General features: G+C 35.1%; 11 non-coding genes across 11 annotated transcripts; all 11 read right to left on the reverse strand.

Annotated features, from left to right (window-relative positions):
- Window positions 1–1034: 1034 nt before the first annotated feature.
- LOC145997603 (U5 spliceosomal RNA) lies at window positions 1035–1152 on the reverse strand. Its single transcript, XR_014443004.1, has one exon. It is a non-coding gene; the product is annotated as a U5 spliceosomal RNA (small nuclear RNA).
- A 2971-nt stretch (window positions 1153–4123) lies between these two features.
- On the reverse strand, window positions 4124–4241 carry LOC145997597 (U5 spliceosomal RNA). The gene has a single exon (XR_014442998.1). It is a non-coding gene; the product is annotated as a U5 spliceosomal RNA (small nuclear RNA).
- Window positions 4242–7212: 2971 nt separating this feature from the next.
- On the reverse strand, window positions 7213–7330 carry LOC145997744 (U5 spliceosomal RNA). Its single transcript, XR_014443139.1, has one exon. It is a non-coding gene; the product is annotated as a U5 spliceosomal RNA (small nuclear RNA).
- Window positions 7331–8895: 1565 nt separating this feature from the next.
- Window positions 8896–9013, reverse strand: LOC145997826 (U5 spliceosomal RNA). The gene has a single exon (XR_014443215.1). It is a non-coding gene; the product is annotated as a U5 spliceosomal RNA (small nuclear RNA).
- A 1564-nt stretch (window positions 9014–10577) lies between these two features.
- On the reverse strand, window positions 10578–10695 carry LOC145997923 (U5 spliceosomal RNA). The gene has a single exon (XR_014443306.1). It is a non-coding gene; the product is annotated as a U5 spliceosomal RNA (small nuclear RNA).
- A 2968-nt stretch (window positions 10696–13663) lies between these two features.
- LOC145997800 (U5 spliceosomal RNA) lies at window positions 13664–13782 on the reverse strand. Its single transcript, XR_014443191.1, has one exon. It is a non-coding gene; the product is annotated as a U5 spliceosomal RNA (small nuclear RNA).
- A 2968-nt stretch (window positions 13783–16750) lies between these two features.
- LOC145997924 (U5 spliceosomal RNA) lies at window positions 16751–16868 on the reverse strand. The gene has a single exon (XR_014443307.1). It is a non-coding gene; the product is annotated as a U5 spliceosomal RNA (small nuclear RNA).
- Window positions 16869–18429: 1561 nt separating this feature from the next.
- LOC145997604 (U5 spliceosomal RNA) lies at window positions 18430–18547 on the reverse strand. Its single transcript, XR_014443005.1, has one exon. It is a non-coding gene; the product is annotated as a U5 spliceosomal RNA (small nuclear RNA).
- A 1564-nt stretch (window positions 18548–20111) lies between these two features.
- Window positions 20112–20229, reverse strand: LOC145997713 (U5 spliceosomal RNA). Its single transcript, XR_014443109.1, has one exon. It is a non-coding gene; the product is annotated as a U5 spliceosomal RNA (small nuclear RNA).
- Window positions 20230–21792: 1563 nt separating this feature from the next.
- Window positions 21793–21910, reverse strand: LOC145997502 (U5 spliceosomal RNA). The gene has a single exon (XR_014442906.1). It is a non-coding gene; the product is annotated as a U5 spliceosomal RNA (small nuclear RNA).
- A 1561-nt stretch (window positions 21911–23471) lies between these two features.
- Window positions 23472–23589, reverse strand: LOC145997606 (U5 spliceosomal RNA). Its single transcript, XR_014443006.1, has one exon. It is a non-coding gene; the product is annotated as a U5 spliceosomal RNA (small nuclear RNA).
- Between the last annotated feature and the right edge of the window lie 278 nt (window positions 23590–23867).

The following is a 23867-nucleotide window of genomic DNA, read 5'->3' on the forward strand; positions in this document are numbered from 1 at the left end:
AAGATAGTTCCGTGGAAATCACTTAACGTAATAATTCTCGGCATCAAAGCAAGTTACATTTCGACAATTGTAAATTGGAGAGAAAGAAATAAGTAAAAGGAATTTTGTGTTCCAAAATTTCCTTTCATACGCTAACGACTTGTTTTTCACAATGTTACTTCCATACAGGGTTGGCAAATTTGTGTTCTTTTGTTTGTTTTAACATGCTTTTAATGTTGATTTGTCGAAAAGGATATATTTTTTTTTAAAAAAATAAAACTTTTAAACAAAATGCCAAGATGACAATTTTTTAAGAATAATGAAAAATAATGTATCTGTTGAATATCCAAGGATTGATTGTGTTCATATTACAAGCAAACGCTTGACTAACTTCTTAAAATTCACATTTATGTTAGTCTTAAATCTCGCCTGTACGCTGTTCGAGAAGCTCCAACTAATCCACAGTTTCCAGGCCCCACTGAGTCCAAGTGGTAGCTTCTGATTAATTATCATCGTGAATGGATCTAAATCTTAAACATCTCCATAAATCATAGCCAAGAATTTTAAACGTGGCCCACGGTATTCATCACCATATGTGTGTTATTTGATGTACATTTTGAACCACTGAGCTGATTCTAATGCACAATAAAGAGAATGATACTCATTTAAAGAAAACGCGTAGTTACAAAACACACAAATAATCACAAACTATCAAACGTCAAGTATGAGAATGTGTTTTAAACAAATCTGAAAAGAAACATGTTTCAAACGCTTTGTTTAAACATTTGAAATAAACAAAGAAATATGTTTTAAACGGAGAAAACATATTGTTTAAAACACTTTGTTTTGATCATGCTAACTCTGTTTCCATACAATCCTCCCTCTGAAGTCATTTCCATGTTCGGCTTCGTTTGTGAAATTACAAGAGCATTTGGAAATTTAGCAGCAAGCGCCCATACAGATCCTCCTGCCTGCAAATTTCAGAAGGTGAGAGATTATTAGGCTGAGCAAGAGCACACATTTCCACCTACAGTTTTCGTTGTGTTTGCTAATCGGGCTCAGTTTGTACCAAGCCTTTATAAAAAATAATAATAGACTCGTTTGTTGTTCCCCTCCACGGAAATCTTTAGTAAAAGGCGAAAGATTTTTGCGTATGAAGGGAAACCAGAGTTGTTTCCAGGCCACCAATTTTTCCTAGCCTATGTTGCAGTTCTATTCACTGCTCATGGGAACGTGTAGGTTCCGTAGGAAATTGCTGTTTTACTTGCTGAAACATAAAACCTCGTTTTGTGTGATTTTCGTTTCTTAAAACGAGAGAATAAGGATATAAATCCGTGCCGATTTCTAATTTGCGTCATGTGCACGGAGCAACGTACACAAATGATAAACCGACAGCAAATTCTGCCATCTCTCGGCCACCATTTCAACTAGTGGGAACTTGTATTTTGGCAACAAATTCCATTTCACGAAGATTTTTCAGTTTATCTGTTCTCATATGCAACACGATTACACTTTCGGGTTTCTCCCACAGGCATGCTTAATAATGTTTCGTAAAGAAACCAAACCGAAGCAAGAAAGAAAATTACCGCAGTTATTTCGGTTGTGACGGGTCACTTTCATGTCATGCGATTCTTGCACGTATATATGTAGTGATGGAATCTCGAAATTTACTATAGATTGGGAAATAGCCATGAATATAAAACAAGATAGTTCCGTTGAAATTACTTAACGTAATAATTCTCGGCATCAAAGCAAGTTACATTTCGACAATTGTAAATTATAGAGAAAGAAATAAGTAAAAGGAATTTTGTGTTCCAAAATTTCCTATCGTACGCTAACGACTTCTTTTTCACAATGTTACTTCCATACAGGGTTGGCAAATTTGTGTTCTTTTGTTTGTTTTAACATGCTTTTAATGTTGATTTGTCGAAAAGGATATATTTTTTTTTAAAAAAATAAAACTTTTAAACAAAATGCCAAGATGACAATTTTTTAAGAATAATGAAAAATAATGTATCTGTAGAACGTCCAAGGATTGATTGTGTTCATATTACAAGCAAACGCTTGACTAACTTCTTAAAATACACATTTATGTTAGTCTTAAATCTCTCCTGTACGCTGTTCGAGAAGCTCGAACTAATACACAGTTTCCAGGCCTCACTGAGTCCAAGTGGTAGCTTCTGATTAATTATCATCGTGAATGGATCTAAATCTTAAACATCTGCATAAATCATAGCCAAGAATTTTAAACGTGGCCCACGGTATTCATCACCATATGTGTGTTATTTGATGTACATTTTGAACCACTGAGCTGATTCTAATGCACAATAAAGAGAATGATACTCATTTAAAGAAAACGCGTAGTTACAAAACACACAAATAATCACAAACTATCAAACGTCAAGTATCAAAATGTGTTTTAAACAAATCTGAAAAGAAACATGTTTCAAACGCTTTGTTTAAACATTTGAAATAAACAAAGAAATATGTTTTAAACGGAGAAAACATATTGTTTAAAACACTTTGTTTTGATCATGCTAACTCTGTTTCCATACAATCCTCCCTGTGAAGTCATTTCCATGTTCGGCTTCGTTTGTGAAATGACAAGAGCATTTGGAAATTTAGCAGCAAGCGCTAACGTGTAGGTTCCGTTGGAAATTGCTGTTTTACTTGCTGAAACATAAAACCTCGTTTTGTGTGATTTTCGTTTCTTAAAACGAGAGAATAAGGATATAAATCCGTGCCGATTTCTAATTTGCGTCATGTGCACGGACCAACGTACAAAAATGATAAACCGACAGCAAATTCTGCCATCTCTCGGCCACCATTTCAACTAGTGGGAACTTGTACTTTGGCAACACATTCCATTTCACGAGGAATTTTCAGTTTACCTGTTCTCATATGCAACACGATTACACTTTCGGGTTTCTCCCACAGGCATGCTTAATAATGTTTCGTAAAGAAACCACACCGAAGCAAGAAAGAAAATTACCGCAGTTATTTCGGTTATGACGGGTCACTTTCATGTCATGCGATTCTTGCACGTATATATGTAGTGATGGAATCTCGAAATTTACTATAGATTGGGTAAAATAGCCATGAATATAAAACAAGATAGTTCCGTGGAAATTACTTAACGTAATAATTCTCGGCATCAAAGCAAGTTACATTTCGACAATTGTAAATTAGAGAGAAAGAAATAAGTAAAAGGAATTTTGTGTTCCAAAATTTCCTATCATACGCTAACGACTCCTTTTTCACAATGTTACTTCCATACAGGGTTGGCAAATTTGTGTTCTTTTGTTTGTTTTAACATGCTTTTAATGTTGATTTGTCGAAAAGGATATATTTTTTTTTAAAAAAATAAAACTTTTAAACAAAATGCCAAGATGACATTTTTTTAAGAATAATGAAAAATAATGTATCTGTAGAATATCCAAGGATTAATTGTGTTCATATTACAAGCAAACGCTTGACTAACTTCTTAAAATACACATTTATGTTAGTCTTAAATCTCGCCTGTACGCTGTTCGAGAAGCTCCAACTAATCCACAGTTTCCAGGCCCCACTGAGTCCAAGTGGTAGCTTCTGATTAATTATCATCGTGAATGGATATAAATCTTAAACATCTGCATAAATCATAGCCATGAATTTTAAACGTGGCCCACGGTATTCATCACCTTATGTGTGTTATTTGATGTACATTTCGAACCACTGAGCTGATTCTAATGCACAATAAAGAGAATGATACTCATTTAAAGAAAACGCGTAGTTACAAAACACACAAATAATCACAAACTATCAAACGTCAGGTATCAAAATGTGTTTTAAACAAATCTGAAAAGAAACATGTTTCAAACGCTTTGTTTAAACATTTGAAATAAACAAAGAAATATGTTTTAAAAGGAGAAAACATATTGTTTAAAACACTTTGTTTTGATCATGCTAACTCTGTTTCCATACAATCCTCCCTGTGAAGTCATTTCCATGTTCGGCTTCGTTGTGAAATGACAAGAGCATTTGGAAATTTAGCAGGAAGCGCCCATACAGATCCTCCTGCCTGCAAATTTCAGAAGGTGAGAGATTATCAAGCTGAGCAAGAGCACACATTTCCACCTACAGTTTTCGTTGTGTTTGCTAATCGGGCTCAGTTTGTACCAAGCCTTTATAAAAAATAATAATAGACTCGTTTGTTGTTTCCCTCCACGGAAATCTTTAGTAAAAGGCGAAAGATTTTTGCGTATGAAGGGAAACCAGAGTTGTTTCCAGGCCACCAATTTTTCCTAGCCTATGTTGCAGTTCAATTCACTGCTCATGGGAACGTGTAGGTTCCGTAGGAAATCGCTGTTTTACTTGTTGAAATATAAAACCTCGTTTTGTGTGATTTTCGTTTCTTAAAACGAGAAAATAAGGATATAAATCCGTGCCGATTTCTAATTTGCGTCATGTGCACGGACCAACGTACACAAATGATAAACCGACAGCAAATTCTGCCATCTCTCGGCCACCATTTCAACTAGTGGGAACTTGTACTTTGGCAACACATTCCATTTCACGAGGAATTTTCAGTTTACCTGTTCTCATATGCAACACGATTACACTTTCGGGTTTCTCCCACAGGCATGCTTAATAATGTTTCGTAAAGAAACCACACCGAAGCAAGAAAGAAAATTACCGCAGTTATTTCGGTTATGACGGGTCACTTTCATGTCATGCGATTCTTGCACGTATATATGTAGTGATGGAATCTCGAAATTTACTATAGATTGGGTAAAATAGCCATGAATATAAAACAAGATAGTTCCGTGGAAATCACATAACGTAATAATTCTCGGCATCAAAGCAAGTTACATTTCGACAATTGTAAATTGGAGAGAAAGAAATAAGTAAAAGGAATTTTGTGTTCCAAAATTTCCTTTCATACGCTAACGACTTGTTTTTCACAATGTTACTTCCATACAGGGTTGGCAAATTTGTGTTCTTTTGTTTGTTTTAACATGCTTTTAATGTTGATTTGTCGAAAAGGATATATTTTTTTTTAAAAAAAATAAAACTTTTAAACAAAATGCCAAGATGACAATTTTTTAAGAATAATGAAAAATAATGTATCTGTTGAATATCCAAGGATTGATTGTGTTCATATTACAAGCAAACGCTTGACTAACTTCTTAAAATTCACATTTATGTTAGTCTTAAATCTCGCCTGTACGCTGTTCGAGAAGCTCGAACTAATCCACAGTTTCCAGGCCCCACTGAGTCCAAGTGGTAGCTTCTGATTAATTATCATCGTGAATGGATCTAAATCTTAAACATCTGCATAAATCATAGCCAAGAATTTTAAACGTGGCCCACGGTATTCATCACCATATGTGTGTTATTTGATGTACATTTTGAACCACTGAGCTGATTCTAATGCACAATAAAGAGAATGATACTCATTTAAAGAAAACGCGTAGTTACAAAACACACAAATAATCACAAACTATCAAACGTCAAGTATCAAAATGTGTTTTAAACAAATCTGAAAAGAAACATGTTTCAAACGCTTTGTTTAAACATTTGAAATAAACAAAGAAATATGTTTTAAACGGAGAAAACATATTGTTTAAAACACTTTGTTTTGATCATGCTAACTCTGTTTCCATACAATCCTCCCTGTGAAGTCATTTCCATGTTCGGCTTCGTTTGTGAAATGACAAGAGCATTTGGAAATTTAGCAGCAAGCGCTAACGTGTAGGTTCCGTTGGAAATTGCTGTTTTACTTGCTGAAACATAAAACCTCGTTTTGTGTGATTTTCGTTTCTTAAAACGAGAGAATAAGGATATAAATCCGTGCCGATTTCTAATTTGCGTCATGTGCACGGACCAACGTACACAAATGATAAACCGACAGCAAATTCTGCCATCTCTCGGCCACCATTTCAACTAGTGGGAACTTGTACTTTGGCAACAAATTCCATTTCACGAAGATTTTTCAGTTTATCTGTTCTCATATGCAACACGATTACACTTTCGGGTTTCTCCCACAGGCATGCTTAATAATGTTTCGTAAAGAAACCAAACCGAAGCAAGAAAGAAAATTACCGCAGTTATTTCGGTTGTGACGGGTCACTTTCATGTCATGCGATTCTTGCACGTATATATGTAGTGATGGAATCTCGAAAATTACTATAGATTGGGAAATAGCCATGAATATAAAACAAGATAGTTCCGTGGAAATTACTTAACGTAATAATTCTCGGCATCAAAGCAAGTTACATTTCGACAATTGTAAATTAGAGAGAAAGAAATAAGTAAAAGGAATTTTGTGTTCCAAAATTTCCTATCGTACGCTAACGACTCCTTTTTCACAATGTTACTTCCATACAGGGTTGGCAAATTTGTGTTCTTTTGTTTGTTTTAACATGCTTTTAATGTTGATTTGTCGAAAAGGATATATTTTTTTTAAAAAAATAAAACTTTTAAACAAAATGCCAAGATGACATTTTTTTAAGAATAATGAAAAATAATGTATCTGTAGAACATCCAAGGATTGATTGTGTTCATATTACAAGCAAACGCTTGACTAACTTCTTTAAATACACATTTATGTTAGTCTTAAATCTCGCCTGTACGCTGTTCGAGAAGCTCCAACTAATCCACAGTTTCCAGGCCCCACTGAGTCCAAGTGGTAGCTTCTGATTAATTATCATCGTGAATGGATCTAAATCTTAAACATCTGCATAAGTCATAGCCATGAATTTTGAACGTGGCCTACGGTATTCATCACCATATGTGTGTTATTTGATGTACATTTTGAACCACTGAGCAGATTCTAATGCACAATAAAGAGAATGATACACATTTAAAGAACACGCCTAGTTACAAAACACACAAATAATCACAAACTATCAAACGTCAAGTATGAGAATGTGTTTTAAACAAATCTGAAAAGAAACATGTTTCAAACGCTTTGTTTAAACATTTGAAATAAACAAAGAAATATGTTTTAAACGGAGAAAACATATTGTTTAAATCACTTTGTTTTGATCATGCTAACTCTGTTTCCATACAATCCTCCCTGTGAAGTCATTTCCATGTTCGGCTTCGTTGTGAAATGACAAGAGCATTTGGAAATTTAGCAGGAAGCGCCCATACAGATCCTCCTGCCTGCAAATTTCAGAAGGTGAGAGATTATCAAGCTGAGCAAGAGCACACATTTCCACCTACAGTTTTCGTTGTGTTTGCTAATCGGGCTCAGTTTGTACCAAGCCTTTATAAAAAATAATAATAGACTCGTTTGTTGTTCCCCTCCACGGAAATCTTTAGTAAAAGGAGAAAGATTTTTGCGTATGAAGGGAAACCAGAGTTGTTTCCAGGCCACCAATTTTTCCTAGCCTATGTTGCAGTTCAATTCACTGCTCATGGGAACGTGTAGGTTCCGTAGGAAATTGCTGTTTTACTTGTTGAAATATAAAACCTCGTTTTGTGTGATATTCGTTTCTTAAAACGAGAAAATAAGGATATAAATCCGTGCCGATTTCTAAAATGCGTCATGTGCACGGACCAACGTACACAAATGATAAACCGACAGCAAATTCTGCCATCTCTCGGCCACCATTTCAACTAGTGGGAACTTGTACTTTGGCAACACATTCCATTTCACGAGGAATTTTCAGTTTACCTGTTCTCATATGCAACACGATTACACTTTCGGGTCTCTCCCACAGGGATGCTTAATAATGTTTCGTAAAGAAACCACACCGAAGCAAGAAAGAAAATTACCGCAGTTATTTCGGTTATGACGGGTCACTTTCATGTCATGCGATTCTTGCACGTATATATGTAGTGATGGAATCTCGAAATTTACTATAGATTGGGTAAAATAGCCATGAATATAAAACAAGATAGTTCCGTGGAAATTACTTAACGTAATAATTCTCGGCATCAAAGCAAGTTACATTTCGACAATTGTAAATTAGAGAGAAAGAAATAAGTAAAACGAATTTTGTGTTCCAAAATTTCCTATCGTACGCTAACGACTTCTTTTTCACAATGTTACTTCCATACAGGGTTGGCAAATTTGTGTTCTTTTGTTTGTTTTAACATGCTTTTAATGTTGATTTGTCGAAAAGGATATATTTTTTTTTTAAAAAATAAAACTTTTAAACAAAATGCCAAGATGACAATTTTTTAAGAATAATGAAAAATAATGTATCTGTAGAACGTCCAAGGATTGATTGTGTTCATATTACAAGCAAACGCTTGACTAACTTCTTAAAATACACATTTATGTTAGTCTTAAATCTCGCCTGTACGCTGTTCGAGAAGCTCCAACTAATCCACAGTTTCCAGGCCCCACTGAGTCCAAGTGGTAGCTTCTGATTAATTATCATCGTGAATGGATATAAATCTTAAACATCTGCATAAATCATAGCCATGAATTTTAAACGTGGCCCACGGTATTCATCATCTTATGTGTGTTATTTGATGTACATTTCGAACCACTGAGCTGATTCTAATGCACAATAAAGAGAATGATACTCATTTAAAGAAAACGCGTAGTTACAAAACACACAAATAATCACAAACTATCAAACGTCAAGTATCAAAATGTGTTTTAAACAAATCTGAAAAGAAACATGTTTCAAACGCTTTGTTTAAACATTTGAAATAAACAAAGAAATATGTTTTAAACGGAGAAAACATATTGTTTAAAACACTTTGTTTTGATCATGCTAACTCTGTTTCCATACAATCCTCCCTGTGAAGTCATTTCCATGTTCGGCTTCGTTGTGAAATGACAAGAGCATTTGGAAATTTAGCAGGAAGCGCCCATACAGATCCTCCTGCCTGCAAATTTCAGAAGGTGAGAGATTATCAAGCTGAGCAAGAGCACACATTTCCACATACAGTTTTCGTTGTGTTTGCTAATCGGGCTCAGTTTGTACCAAGCCTTTATAAAAAATAATAATAGACTCGTTTGTTGTTCCCCTCCACGGAAATCTTTAGTAAAAGGCGATAGATTTTTGCGTATGAAGGGATACCAGAGTTGTTTCCAGGCCACCAATTTTTCCTAGACTATGTTGCAGTTCAATTCACTGCTCATGGGAACGTGTAGGTTCCGTAGGAAATCGCTGTTTTACTTGTTGAAACATAAAACCTCGTTTTGTGTGATTTTCGTTTCTTAAAACGAGAAAATAAGGATATAAATCCGTGCCGATTTCTAATTTGCGTCATGTGCACGGACCAACGTACACAAATGATAAACCGACAGCAAATTCTGCCATCTCTCGGCCACCATTTCAACTAGTGGGAACTTGTACTTTGGCAACACATTCCATTTCACGAAGAATTTTCAGTTTACCTGTTCTCATATGCAACACGATTACACTTTCGGGTTTCTCCCACAGGCATGCTTAATAATGTTTCGTAAAGAAACCACACCGAAGCAGGAAAGAAAATTACCGCAGTTATTTCGGTTATGACGGGTCACTTTCATGTCGTGCGATTCTTGCACGTATATATGTAGTGATGGAATCTCGAAATTTAGTATAGATTGGGCAATAGCCATGAATATAAAACAAGATAGTTCCGTGGAAATTACTTAACGTAATAATTCTCGGCATCAAAGCAAGTTACATTTCGACAATTGTAAATTGGAGAGAAAGAAATAAGTAAAAGGAATTTTGTGTTCCAAAATTTCCTTTCATACGCTAACGACTTGTTTTTCACAATGTTACTTCCATACAGGGTTGGCAAATTTGTGTTCTTTTGTTTGTTTTAACATGCTTTTAATGTTGATTTGTCGAAAAGGATATATTTTTTTTTAAAAAAATAAAACTTTTAAACAAAATGCCAAGATGACAATTTTTTAAGAATAATGAAAAATAATGTATCTGTAGAATATCCAAGGATTGATTGTGTTCATATTACAAGCAAACGCTTGACTAACTTCTTAAAATTCACATTTATGTTAGTCTTAAATCTCGCCTGTACGCTGTTCGAGAAGCTCCAACTAATCCACAGTTTCCAGGCCCCACTGAGTCCAAGTGGTAGCTTCTGATTAATTATCATCGTGAATGGATCTAAATCTTAAACATCTCCATAAATCATAGCCAAGAATTTTAAACGTGGCCCACGGTATTCATCATTATATGTGTGTTATTTGATGTACATTTTGAACCACTGAGCTGATTCTAATGCACAATAAAGAGAATGATACTCATTTAAAGAAAACGCGTAGTTACAAAACACACAAATAATCACAAACTATCAAACGTCAAGTATCAAAATTTGTTTTAAACAAATCTGAAAAGAAACATGTTTCAAACGCTTTGTTTAAACATTTGAAATAAACAAAGAAATATGTTTTAAACGGTGAAAACATATTGTTTAAAACACTTTGTTTTGATCATGCTAACTCTGTTTCCATACAATCCTCCCTGTGAAGTCATTTCCATGTTCGGCTTCGTTTGTGAAATGACAAGAGCATTTGGAAATTTAGCAGCAAGCGCCCATACAGATCCTCCTGCCTGCAAATTTCAGAAGGTGAGAGATTATTAGGCTGAGCAAGAGCACACATTTCCACCTACAGTTTTCGTTGTGTTTGCTAATCGGGCTCAGTTTGTACCAAGCCTTTATAAAAAATAATATTAGACTCGTTTGTTGTTCCCCTCCACGGAAATCTTTAGTAAAAGGCGAAAGATTTTTGCGTATGAAGGGAAACCAGAGTTGTTTCCAGGCCACCAATTTTTCCTAGCCTATGTTGCAGTTCAATTCACTGCTCATGGGAACGTGTAGGTTCCGTAGGAAATTGCTGTTTTACTTGCTGAAACATAAAACCTCGTTTTGTGTGATTTTCGTTTCTTAAAACGAGAGAATAAGGATATAAATCCGTGCCGATTTCTAATTTGCGTCATGTGCACGGAGCAACGTACACAAATGATAAACCGACAGCAAATTCTGCCATCTCTCGGCCACCGTTTCAACTAGTGGGAACTTGTATTTTGGCAACAAATTCCATTTCACGAAGATTTTTCAGTTTATCTGTTCTCATATGCAACACGATTACACTTTCGGGTTTCTCCCACAGGCATGCTTAATAATGTTTCGTAAAGAAACCAAACCGAAGCAAGAAAGAAAATTACCGCAGTTATTTCGGTTGTGACGGGTCACTTTCATGTCATGCGATTCTTGCACGTATATATGTAGTGATGGAATCTCGAAATTTACTATAGATTGGGAAATAGCCATGAATATAAAACAAGATAGTTCCGTTGAAATTACTTAACGTAATAATTCTCGGCATCAAAGCAAGTTACATTTCGACAATTGTAAATTAGAGAGAAAGAAATAAGTAAAAGGAATTTTGTGTTCCAAAATTTCCTATCGTACGCTAACGACTTCTTTTTCACAATGTTACTTCCATACAGGGTTGGCAAATTTGTGTTCTTTTGTTTGTTTTAACATGCTTTTAATGTTGATTTGTCGAAAAGGATATATTTTTTTTTAAAAAACAAAACTTTTAAACAAAATGCCAAGATGACATTTTTTTAAGAATAATGAAAAATAATGTATCTGTAGAACATCCAAGGATTGATTGTGTTCATATTACAAGCAAACGCTTGACTAACTTCTTAAAATACACATTTATGTTAGTCTTAAATCTCTCCTGTACGCTGTTCGAGAAACTCGAACTAATCCACAGTTTCCAGGCCTCACTGAGTCCAAGTGGTAGCTTCTGATTAATTATCATCGTGAATGGATCTAAATCTTAAACATCTGCATAAATCATAGCCAAGAATTTTAAACGTGGCCCACGGTATTCATCACCATATGTGTGTTATTTGATGTACATTTTGAACCACTGAGCTGATTCTAATGCACAATAAAGAGAATGATACTCATTTAAAGAAAACGCGTAGTTACAAAACACACAAATAATCACAAACTATCAAACGTCAAGTATCAAAATTTGTTTTAAACAAATCTGAAAAGAAACATGTTTCAAACGCTTTGTTTAAACATTTGAAATAAACAAAGAAATATGTTTTAAACGGAGAAAACATATTGTTTAAAACACTTTGTTTTGATCATGCTAACTCTGTTTCCATACAATCCTCCCTGTGAAGTCATTTCCATGTTCGGCTTCGTTTGTGAAATGACAAGAGCATTTGGAAATTTAGCAGCAAGCGCTAACGTGTAGGTTCCGTTGGAAATTGCTGTTTTACTTGCTGAAACATAAAACCTCGTTTTGTGTGATTTTCGTTTCTTAAAACGAGAGAATAAGGATATAAATCCGTGCCGATTTCTAATTTGCGTCATGTGCACGGACCAACGTACACAAATGATAAACCGACAGCAAATTCTGCCATCTCTCGGCCACCATTTCAACTAGTGGGAACTTGTATTTTGGCAACAAATTCCATTTCACGAAGATTTTTCAGTTTACCTGTTCTCATATACAAGACGATTACACTTTCGGGTTTCTCCCACAGGCATGCTTAATAATGTTTCGTAAAGAAACCAAACCGAAGCAAGAAATAAAATTACCGCAGTTATTTCGGTTGTGACGGGTCACTTTCATGTCATGCGATTCTTGCACGTATATATGTAATGATGGAATCTCGAAATTTAGTATAGATTGAGCAATAGCCATGAATATAAAACAAGATAGTTCCGTGGAAATTACTTAACGTAATAATTCTCGGCATCAAAGCAAGTTACATTTCGACAATTGTAAATAAGAGAGAAAGAAATAGGTAAAAGGAATTTTGTGTTCCAAAATTTCCTATCATACGCTAACGACTTCCTTTTCACAATGTTACTTCCATACAGGGTTGGCAAATTTGTGTTCTTTTGTTTGTTTTAACATGCTTTTAATGTTGATTTGTCGAAAAGGATATATATTTTTTAAAAAATAAAACTTTTAAACAAAATGCCAAGATGACATTTTTTTTAAGAATAATGCAAAATAATGTATCTGTAGAACATCCAAGGATTGATTGTGTTCATATTACAAGCAAACGCTTGACTAACTTCTTAAAATACACATTTATGTTAGTCTTAAATCTCGCCTGTACGCTGTTCGAGAAGCTCCAACTAATCCACAGTTTCCTGGCCCCACTGTGTCCAAGTGGTAGCTACTGATTAATTAACATCGTGAATGGATCTAAATCTTAAAGATCTGCATAAATCATAGCCACGAATTTTAAACGTGGCCCACGGTAATCATCACCATATGTGTGTTATTTGATGTACATTTTGAACCACTGAGCAGATTCTAATGCACAATGAAAAGAATGATACTCATTTAAAGAAAACGCGTAGTTACAAAACACACAAATTATCACAAACTATCAAACGTCAAGTATCAAAATGTGTTTTAAACAAATCTGAAAAGAAACATGTTTCAAACGCTTTGTTTAAACATTTGAAATAAACAAAGAAATATGTTTTAAACGGAGAAAACATATTGTTTAAAACACTTTGTTTTGATCATGCTAACTCTGTTTCCATACAATCCTCCCTGTGAAGTCATTTCCATGTTCGGCTTCGTTTGTGAAATGACAAGAGCATTTGGAAATTTAGCAGCAAGCGCCCATACAGATCCTCCTGCCTGCAAATTTCAGAAGGTGAGAGATTATCAAGCTGAGCAAGAGCACACATTTCCACCTACAGTTTTCGTTGTGTTTGCTAATCGGGCTCAGTTTGTACCAAGCCTTTATAAAAAAAAAAAATTAGACTCGTTTGTTGTTCCCCTCCACGGAAATCTTTAGTAAAAGGCGAAAGATTTTTGCGTATGAAGCGAAACCAGAGTTGTTTCCAGGCCACCAATTTTTCCTAGCCTATGTTGCAGTTCTAATCACTGCTCATGGGAACGTGTAGGTTCCGTAGGAAATTGCTGTTTTACTTGCTGAAACATAAAACCTCGTTTTGTGTGATTTTCGTTTCTTAAAACGAGAGAATAAGGATATAAATCCGTGCCGATTTCTAATTTGCGTCATGTGCACGGAGCAACGTACACAAATGATAAACCGACAGCAAATTCTGCCATCTCTCGGCCACCATTTCAACTATTGGGAACTTGTATTTTGGCAACAAATTCCATTTCACGAAGATTTTTCAGTTTATCTGTTCTCATATGCAACAGGATTACACTTTCGGGTTTCTCCCACATACATGCTTAATGATGTTTCGTAAAGAAACCAAACCGAAGCAAGAAAGAAAATTACCGCAGTTATTTTGGTTGTGAAGGGTCACTTTCATGTCATGCGATTCTTGCACGTATAGATGTAGTGATGGAATCTCGAAATTTACTATAGATTGGGCAATAGCCATGATTATAAAACAAGATAGTTCCGTGGAAATTACTTAACGTAATAATTCTCGGCATCAAAGCAAGTTACATTTCGACAATTGTAAATTAGAGAGAAAGAAATAAGTAAAAGGAATTTTGTGTTCCAAAATTTCCTATCATACGCTAACGACTTCTTTTTCACAATGTTACTTCCATACAGGGTTGGAAAATTTGTGTTCTTTTGTTTGTTTTAACATGCTTTTAATGTTGATTTGTCGAAAAGGATATATTTTTTTTTAAAAAACAAAACTTTTAAACAAAATGCCAAGATGACATTTTTTTAAGAATAATGAAAAATAATGTATCTGTAGAACATCCAAGGATTGATTGTGTTCATATTACAAGCAAACGCTTGACTAACTTCTTAAAATACACATTTATGTTAGTCTTAAATCTCTCCTGTACGCTGTTCGAGAAACTCGAACTAATCCACAGTTTCCAGGCCTCACTGAGTCCAAGTGGTAGCTTCTGATTAATTATCATCGTGAATGGATCTAAATCTTAAACATCTGCATAAATCATAGCCAAGAATTTTAAACGTGGCCCACGGTATTCATCACCATATGTGTGTTATTTGATGTACATTTTGAACCACTGAGCTGATTCTAATGCACAATAAAGAGAATGATACTCATTTAAAGAAAACGCGTAGTTACAAAACACACAAATAATCACAGACTATCAAACGTCAAGTATCAAAATTTGTTTTAAACAAATCTGAAAAGAAACATGTTTCAAACGCTTTGTTTAAACATTTGAAATAAACAAAGAAATATGTTTTAAACGGAGAAAACATATTGTTTAAAACACTTTGTTTTGATCATGCTAACTCTGTTTCCATACAATCCTCCCTGTGAAGTCATTTCCATGTTCGGCTTCGTTTGTGAAATGACAAGAGCATTTGGAAATTTAGCAGCAAGCGCTAACGTGTAGGTTCCGTTGGATATTGCTGTTTTACTTGCTGAAACATAAAACCTCGTTTTGTGTGATTTTCGTTTCTTAAAACGAGAGAATAAGGATATAAATCCGTGCCGATTTCTAATTTGCGTCATGTGCACGGACCAACGTACACAAATGATAAACCGACAGCAAATTCTGCCATCTCTCGGCCACCATTTCAACTAGTGGGAACTTGTATTTTGGCAACAAATTCCATTTCACGAAGATTTTTCAGTTTACCTGTTCTCATATACAAGACGATTACACTTTCGGGTTTCTCCCACAGGCATGCTTAATAATGTTTCGTAAAGAAACCAAACCGAAGCAAGAAATAAAATTACCGCAGTTATTTCGGTTGTGACGGGTCACTTTCATGTCATGCGATTCTTGCACGTATATATGTAATGATGGAATCTCGAAATTTAGTATAGATTGAGCAATAGCCATGAATATAAAACAAGATAGTTCCGTGGAAATTACTTAACGTAATAATTCTCGGCATCAAAGCAAGTTACATTTCGACAATTGTAAATAAGAGAGAAAGAAATAGGTAAAAGGAATTTTGTGTTCCAAAATTTCCTATCATACGCTAACGACTTCCTTTTCACAATGTTACTTCCATACAGGGTTGGCAAATTTGTGTTCTTTTGTTTGTTTTAACATGCTTTTAATGTTGATTTGTCGAAAAGGATATATATTTTTTAAAAAATAAAACTTTTAAACAAAATGCCAAGATGACATTTTTTTTAAGAATAATGCAAAATAATGTATCTGTAGAACATCCAAGGATTGATTGTGTTCATATTACAAGCAAACGCTTGACTAACTTCTTAAAATACACATTTATGTTAGTCTTAAATCTCGCCTGTACGCTGTTCGAGAAGCTCCAACTAATCCACAGTTTCCAGGCCCCACTGAGTCCAAGTGGTAGCTTCTGATTAATTATCATCGTGAATGGATCTAAATCTTAAACATCTGCATAAGTCATAGCCATGAATTTTGAACGTGGCCCACGGTATTCATCACCATATGTGTGTTATTTGATGTACATTTTGAACCACTGAGCAGATTCTAATGCACAATGAAAAGAATGATACTCATTTAAAGAAAACGCGTAGTTACAAAACACACAAATTATCACAAACTATCAAACGTCAAGTATCAAAATGTGTTTTAAACAAATCTGAAAAGAAACATGTTTCAAACGCTTTGTTTAAACATTTGAAATAAACAAAGAAATATGTTTTAAACGGAGAAAACATATTGTTTAAAACACTTTGTTTTTATCATGCTAACTCTGTTTCCATACAATCCTCCCTGTGAAGTCATTTCCATGTTCGGCTTCGTTTGTGAAATGACAAGAGCATTTGGAAATTTAGCAGCAAGCGCCCATACAGATCCTCCTGCCTGCAAATTTCAGAAGGTGAGAGATTATTAGGCTGAGCAAGAGCACACATTTCCACCTACAGTTTTCGTTGTGTTTGCTAATCGGGCTCAGTTTGTACCAAGCCTTTATAAAAAATAATATTAGACTCGTTTGTTGTTCCCCTCCACGGAAATCTTTAGTAAAAGGCGAAAGATTTTTGCGTATGAAGGGAAACCAGAGTTGTTTCCAGGCCACCAATTTTTCCTAGCCTATGTTGCAGTTCAATTCACTGCTCATGGGAACGTGTAGGTTCCGTAGGAAATTGCTGTTTTACTTGCTGAAACATAAAACCTCGTTTTGTGTGATTTTCGCTTCTTAAAACGAGAGAATAAGGATATAAATCCGTGCCGATTTCTGATTTGCGTCATGTGCACGGAGCAACGTACACAAATGATAAACCGACAGCAAATTCTGCCATCTCTCGGCCACCGTTTCAACTAGTGGGAACTTGTATTTTGGCAACAAATTCCATTTCACGAAGATTTTTCAGTTTATCTGTTCTCATATGCAACACGATTACACTTTCGGGTTTCTCCCACAGGCATGCTTAATAATGTTTCGTAAAGAAACCAAACCGAAGCAAGAAAGAAAATTACCGCAGTTATTTCGGTTGTGACGGGTCACTTTCATGTCATGCGATTCTTGCACGTATATATGTAGTGATGGAATCTCGAAATTTACTATAGATTGGGAAATAGCCATGAATATAAAACAAGATAGTTCCGTGGAAATTACTTAACGTAATAATTCTCGGCATCAAAGCAAGTTACATTTCGACAATTGTAAATTAGAGAGAAAGAAATAAGTAAAACGAATTTTGTGTTCCAAAATTTCCTATCGTAAGCTAACGACTTCTTTTTCACAATGTTTCTTCCATACAGGGTTGGCAAATTTGTGTTCTTTTGTTTGTTTTAACATGCTTTTAATGTTGATTTGTCGAAAAGGATATATTTTTTTTTAAAAAAATAAAACTTTTAAACAAAATGCCAAGATGACAATTTTTTAAGAATAATAAAAAATAATGTATCTGTAGAACGTCCAAGGATTGATTGTGTTCATATTACAAGCAAACGCTTGACTAACTTCTTAAAATACACATTTATGTTAGTCTTAAATCTCGCCTGTACGCTGTTCGAGAAGCTCCAACTAATCCACAGTTTCCAGGCCCCAATGAGTCCAAGTGGTAGCTTCTGATTAATTATCATCGTGAATGGATATAAATCTTAAACATCTGCATAAATCATAGCCATGAATTTTAAACGTGGCCCACGGTATTCATCACCTTATGTGTGTTATTTGATGTACATTTCGAACCACTGAGCTGATTCTAATGCACAATAAAGAGAATGATACTCATTTAAAGAAAACGCGTAGTTACAAAACACAAATAATCACAAACTATCAAACGTCAAGTATCAAAATGTGTTTTAAACAAATCTGAAAAGAAACATGTTTCAAACGCTTTGTTTAAACATTTGAAATAAACAAAGAAATATGTTTTAAACGGAGAAAACATATTGTTTAAAACACTTTGTTTTGATCATGCTAACTCTGTTTCCATACAATCCTCCCTGTGAAGTCATTTCCATGTTCGGCTTCGTTGTGAAATGACAAGAGCATTTGGAAATTTAGCAGGAAGCGCCCATACAGATCCTCCTGCCTGCAAATTTCAGAAGGTGAGAGATTATCAAGCTGAGCAAGAGCACACATTTCCACCTACAGTTTTCGTTGTGTTTGCTAATCGGGCTCAGTTTGTACCAAGCCTTTATAAAAAATAATAATAGACTCGTTTGTTGTTCCCCTCCACGGAAATCTTTAGTAAAAGGCGAAAGATTTTTGCGTATGAAGGGAAACCAGAGTTGTTTCCAGGCCACCAATTTTTCCTAGCCTATGTTGCAGTTCAATTCACTGCTCATGGGAACGTGTAGGTTCCGTAGGAAATCGCTGTTTTACTTGTTGAAATATAAAACCTCGTTTTGTGTGATTTTCGTTTCTTAAAACGAGAAAATAAGGATATAAATCCGTGCCGATTTCTAATTTGCGTCATGTGCACGGACCAACGTACACAAATGATAAACCGACAGCAAATTCTGCCATCTCTCGGCCACCATTTCAACTAGTGGGAACTTGTACTTTGGCAACACATTCCATTTCACGAAGAATTTTCAGTTTACCTGTTCTCATATGCAACACGATTACACTTTCGGGTTTCTCCCACAGGCATGCTTAATAATGTTTCGTAAAGAAACCACACCGAAGCAGGAAAGAAAATTACCGCAGTTATTTCGGTTATGACGGGTCACTTTCATGTCATGCGATTCTTGCACGTATATATGTAGTGATGGAATCTCGAAATTTACTATAGATTGGGCAATAGCCATGAATATAAAACAAGATAGTTCCGTGGAAATTACTTAACGTAATAATTCTCGGCATCAAAGCAAGTTACATTTCGACAATTGTAAATTGGAGAGAAAGAAATAAGTAAAAGGAATTTTGTGTTCCAAAATTTCCTTTCATACGCTAACGACTTGTTTTTCACAATGTTACTTCCATACAGGGTTGGCAAATTTGTGTTCTTTTGTTTGTTTTAACATGCTTTTAATGTTGATTTGTCGAAAAGGATATATTTTTTTTTTAAAAAATAAAACTTTTAAACAAAATGCCAAGATGACAATTTTTTAAGAATAATGAAAAATAATGTATCTGTAGAATATCCAAGGATTGATTGTGTTCATATTACAAGCAAACGCTTGACTAACTTCTTAAAATTCACATTTATGTTAGTCTTAAATCTCGCCTGTACGCTGTTCGAGAAGCTCCAACTAATCCACAGTTTCCAGGCCCCACTGAGTCCAAGTGGTAGCTTCTGATTAATTATCATCGTGAATGGATCTAAATCTTAAACATCTCCATAAATCATAGCCAAGAATTTTAAACGTGGCCCACGGTATTCATCATTATATGTGTGTTATTTGATGTACATTTTGAACCACTGAGCTGATTCTAATGCACAATAAAGAGAATGATACTCATTTAAAGAAAACGCGTAGTTACAAAACACACAAATAATCACAAACTATCAAACGTCAAGTATGAGAATGTGTTTTAAACAAATCTGAAAAGAAACATGTTTCAAACGCTTTGTTTAAACATTTGAAATAAACAAAGAAATATGTTTTAAACGGAGAAAACATATTGTTTAAAACACTTTGTTTTGATCATGCTAACTCTGTTTCCATACAATCCTCCCTGTGAAGTCATTTCCATGTTCGGCTTCGTTTGTGAAATGACAAGAGCATTTGGAAATTTAGCAGCAAGCGCCCATACAGATCCTCCTGCCTGCAAATTTCAGAAGGTGAGAGATTATTAGGCTGAGCAAGAGCACACATTTGCACCTACAGTTTTCGTTGTGTTTGCTAATCGGGCTCAGTTTGTACCAAGCCTTTATAAAAAATAATATTAGACTCGTTTGTTGTTCCCCTCCACGGAAATCTTTAGTAAAAAGCGAAAGATTTTTGCGTATGAAGGGAAACCAGAGTTGTTTCCAGGCCATCAATTTTTCCTAGCCTATGTTGCAGTTCAATTCACTGCTCATGGGAACGTGTAGGTTCCGTAGGAAATTGCTGTTTTACTTGCTGAAACATAAAACCTCGTTTTGTGTGATTTTCGTTTCTTAAAACGAGAGAATAAGGATATAAATCCGTGCCGATTTCTAATTTGCGTCATGTGCACGGAGCAACGTACACAAATGATAAACCGACAGCAAATTCTGCCATCTCTCGGCCACCATTTCAACTAGTGGGAACTTGTATTTTGGCAACAAATTCCATTTCACGAAGATTTTTCAGTTTACCTGTTCTCATATACAAGACGATTACACTTTCGGGTTTCTCCCACAGGCATGCTTAATAATGTTTCGTAAAGAAACCAAACCGAAGCAAGAAATAAAATTACCGCAGTTATTTCGGTTGTGACGGGTCACTTTCATGTCATGCGATTCTTGCACGTATATATGTAATGATGGAATCTCGAAATTTAGTATAGATTGAGCAATAGCCATGAATATAAAACAAGATAGTTCCGTGGAAATTACTTAACGTAATAATTCTCGGCATCAAAGCAAGTTACATTTCGACAATTGTAAATAAGAGAGAAAGAAATAGGTAAAAGGAATTTTGTGTTCCAAAATTTCCTATCATACGCTAACGACTTCCTTTTCACAATGTTACTTCCATACAGGGTTGGCAAATTTGTGTTCTTTTGTTTGTTTTAACATGCTTTTAATGTTGATTTGTCGAAAAGGATATATATTTTTTAAAAAATAAAACTTTTAAACAAAATGCCAAGATGACATTTTTTTTAAGAATAATGCAAAATAATGTATCTGTAGAACATCCAAGGATTGATTGTGTTCATATTACAAGCAAACGCTTGACTAACTTCTTAAAATACACATTTATGTTAGTCTTAAATCTCGCCTGTACGCTGTTCGAGAAGCTCCAACTAATCCACAGTTTCCAGGCCCCACTGAGTCCAAGTGGTAGCTTCTGATTAATTATCATCGTGAATGGATCTAAATCTTAAACATCTGCATAAGTCATAGCCATGAATTTTGAACGTGGCCCACGGTATTCATCACCATATGTGTGTTATTTGATGTACATTTTGAACCACTGAGCAGATTCTAATGCACAATGAAAAGAATGATACTCATTTAAAGAAAACGCGTAGTTACAAAACACACAAATTATCACAAACTATCAAACGTCAAGTATCAAAATGTGTTTTAAACAAATCTGAAAAGAAACATGTTTCAAACGCTTTGTTTAAACATTTGAAATAAACAAAGAAATATGTTTTAAACGGAGAAAACATATTGTTTAAAACACTTTGTTTTGATCATGCTAACTCTGTTTCCATACAATCCTCCCTGTGAAGTCATTTCCATGTTCGGCTTCGTTTGTGAAATGACAAGAGCATTTGGAAATTTAGCAGCAAGCGCCCATACAGATCCTCCTGCCTGCAAATTTCAGAAGGTGAGAGATTATTAGGCTGAGCAAGAGCACACATTTCCACCTACAGTTTTCGTTGTGTTTGCTAATCGGGCTCAGTTTGTACCAAGCCTTTATAAAAAATAATATTAGACTCGTTTGTTGTTCCCCTCCACGGAAATCTTTAGTAAAAGGCGAAAGATTTTTGCGTATGAAGGGAAACCAGAGTTGTTTCCAGGCCACCAATTTTTCCTAGCCTATGTTGCAGTTCAATTCACTGCTCATGGGAACGTGTAGGTTCCGTAGGAAATTGCTGTTTTACTTGCTGAAACATAAAACCTCGTTTTGTGTGATTTTCGCTTCTTAAAACGAGAGAATAAGGATATAAATCCGTGCCGATTTCTGATTTGCGTCATGTGCACGGAGCAACGTACACAAATGATAAACCGACAGCAAATTCTGCCATCTCTCGGCCACCGTTTCAACTAGTGGGAACTTGTATTTTGGCAACAAATTCCATTTCACGAAGATTTTTCAGTTTATCTGTTCTCATATGCAACACGATTACACTTTCGGGTTTCTCCCACAGGCATGCTTAATAATGTTTCGTAAAGAAACCAAACCGAAGCAAGAAAGAAAATTACCGCAGTTATTTCGGTTGTGACGGGTCACTTTCATGTCATGCGATTCTTGCACGTATATATGTAGTGATGGAATCTCGAAATTTACTATAGATTGGGAAATAGCCATGAATATAAAACAAGATAGTTCCGTGGAAATTACTTAACGTAATAATTCTCGGCATCAAAGCAAGTTACATTTCGACAATTGTAAATTAGAGAGAAAGAAATAAGTAAAACGAATTTTGTGTTCCAAAATTTCCTATCGTAAGCTAACGACTTCTTTTTCACAATGTTTCTTCCATACAGGGTTGGCAAATTTGTGTTCTTTTGTTTGTTTTAACATGCTTTTAATGTTGATTTGTCGAAAAGGATATATTTTTTTTTAAAAAAATAAAACTTTTAAACAAAATGCCAAGATGACAATTTTTTAAGAATAATAAAAAATAATGTATCTGTAGAACGTCCAAGGATTGATTGTGTTCATATTACAAGCAAACGCTTGACTAACTTCTTAAAATACACATTTATGTTAGTCTTAAATCTCGCCTGTACGCTGTTCGAGAAGCTCCAACTAATCCACAGTTTCCAGGCCCCAATGAGTCCAAGTGGTAGCTTCTGATTAATTATCATCGTGAATGGATATAAATCTTAAACATCTGCATAAATCATAGCCATGAATTTTAAACGTGGCCCACGGTATTCATCACCTTATGTGTGTTATTTGATGTACATTTCGAACCACTGAGCTGATTCTAATGCACAATAAAGAGAATGATACTCATTTAAAGAAAACGCGTAGTTACAAAACACAAATAATCACAAACTATCAAACGTCAAGTATCAAAATGTGTTTTAAACAAATCTGAAAAGAAACATGTTTCAAACGCTTTGTTTAAACATTTGAAATAAACAAAGAAATATGTTTTAAACGGAGAAAACATATTGTTTAAAACACTTTGTTTTGATCATGCTAACTCTGTTTCCATACAATCCTCCCTGTGAAGTCATTTCCATGTTCGGCTTCGTTGTGAAATGACAAGAGCATTTGGAAATTTAGCAGGAAGCGCCCATACAGATCCTCCTGCCTGCAAATTTCAGAAGGTGAGAGATTATCAAGCTGAGCAAGAGCACACATTTCCACCTACAGTTTTCGTTGTGTTTGCTAATCGGGCTCAGTTTGTACCAAGCCTTTATAAAAAATAATAATAGACTCGTTTGTTGTTCCCCTCCACGGAAATCTTTAGTAAAAGGCGAAAGATTTTTGCGTATGAAGGGAAACCAGAGTTGTTTCCAGGCCACCAATTTTTCCTAGCCTATGTTGCAGTTCAATTCACTGCTCATGGGAACGTGTAGGTTCCGTAGGAAATCGCTGTTTTACTTGTTGAAATATAAAACCTCGTTTTGTGTGATTTTCGTTTCTTAAAACGAGAAAATAAGGATATAAATCCGTGCCGATTTCTAATTTGCGTCATGTGCACGGACCAACGTACACAAATGATAAACCGACAGCAAATTCTGCCATCTCTCGGCCACCATTTCAACTAGTGGGAACTTGTACTTTGGCA

The sequence above is a fragment of the Lepisma saccharinum genome, chromosome 13 (genome assembly GCF_977018435.1).
Source record: "Lepisma saccharinum chromosome 13, izLepSacc3.1, whole genome shotgun sequence".
Lineage (NCBI taxonomy): Eukaryota > Metazoa > Arthropoda > Insecta > Zygentoma > Lepismatidae > Lepisma > Lepisma saccharinum.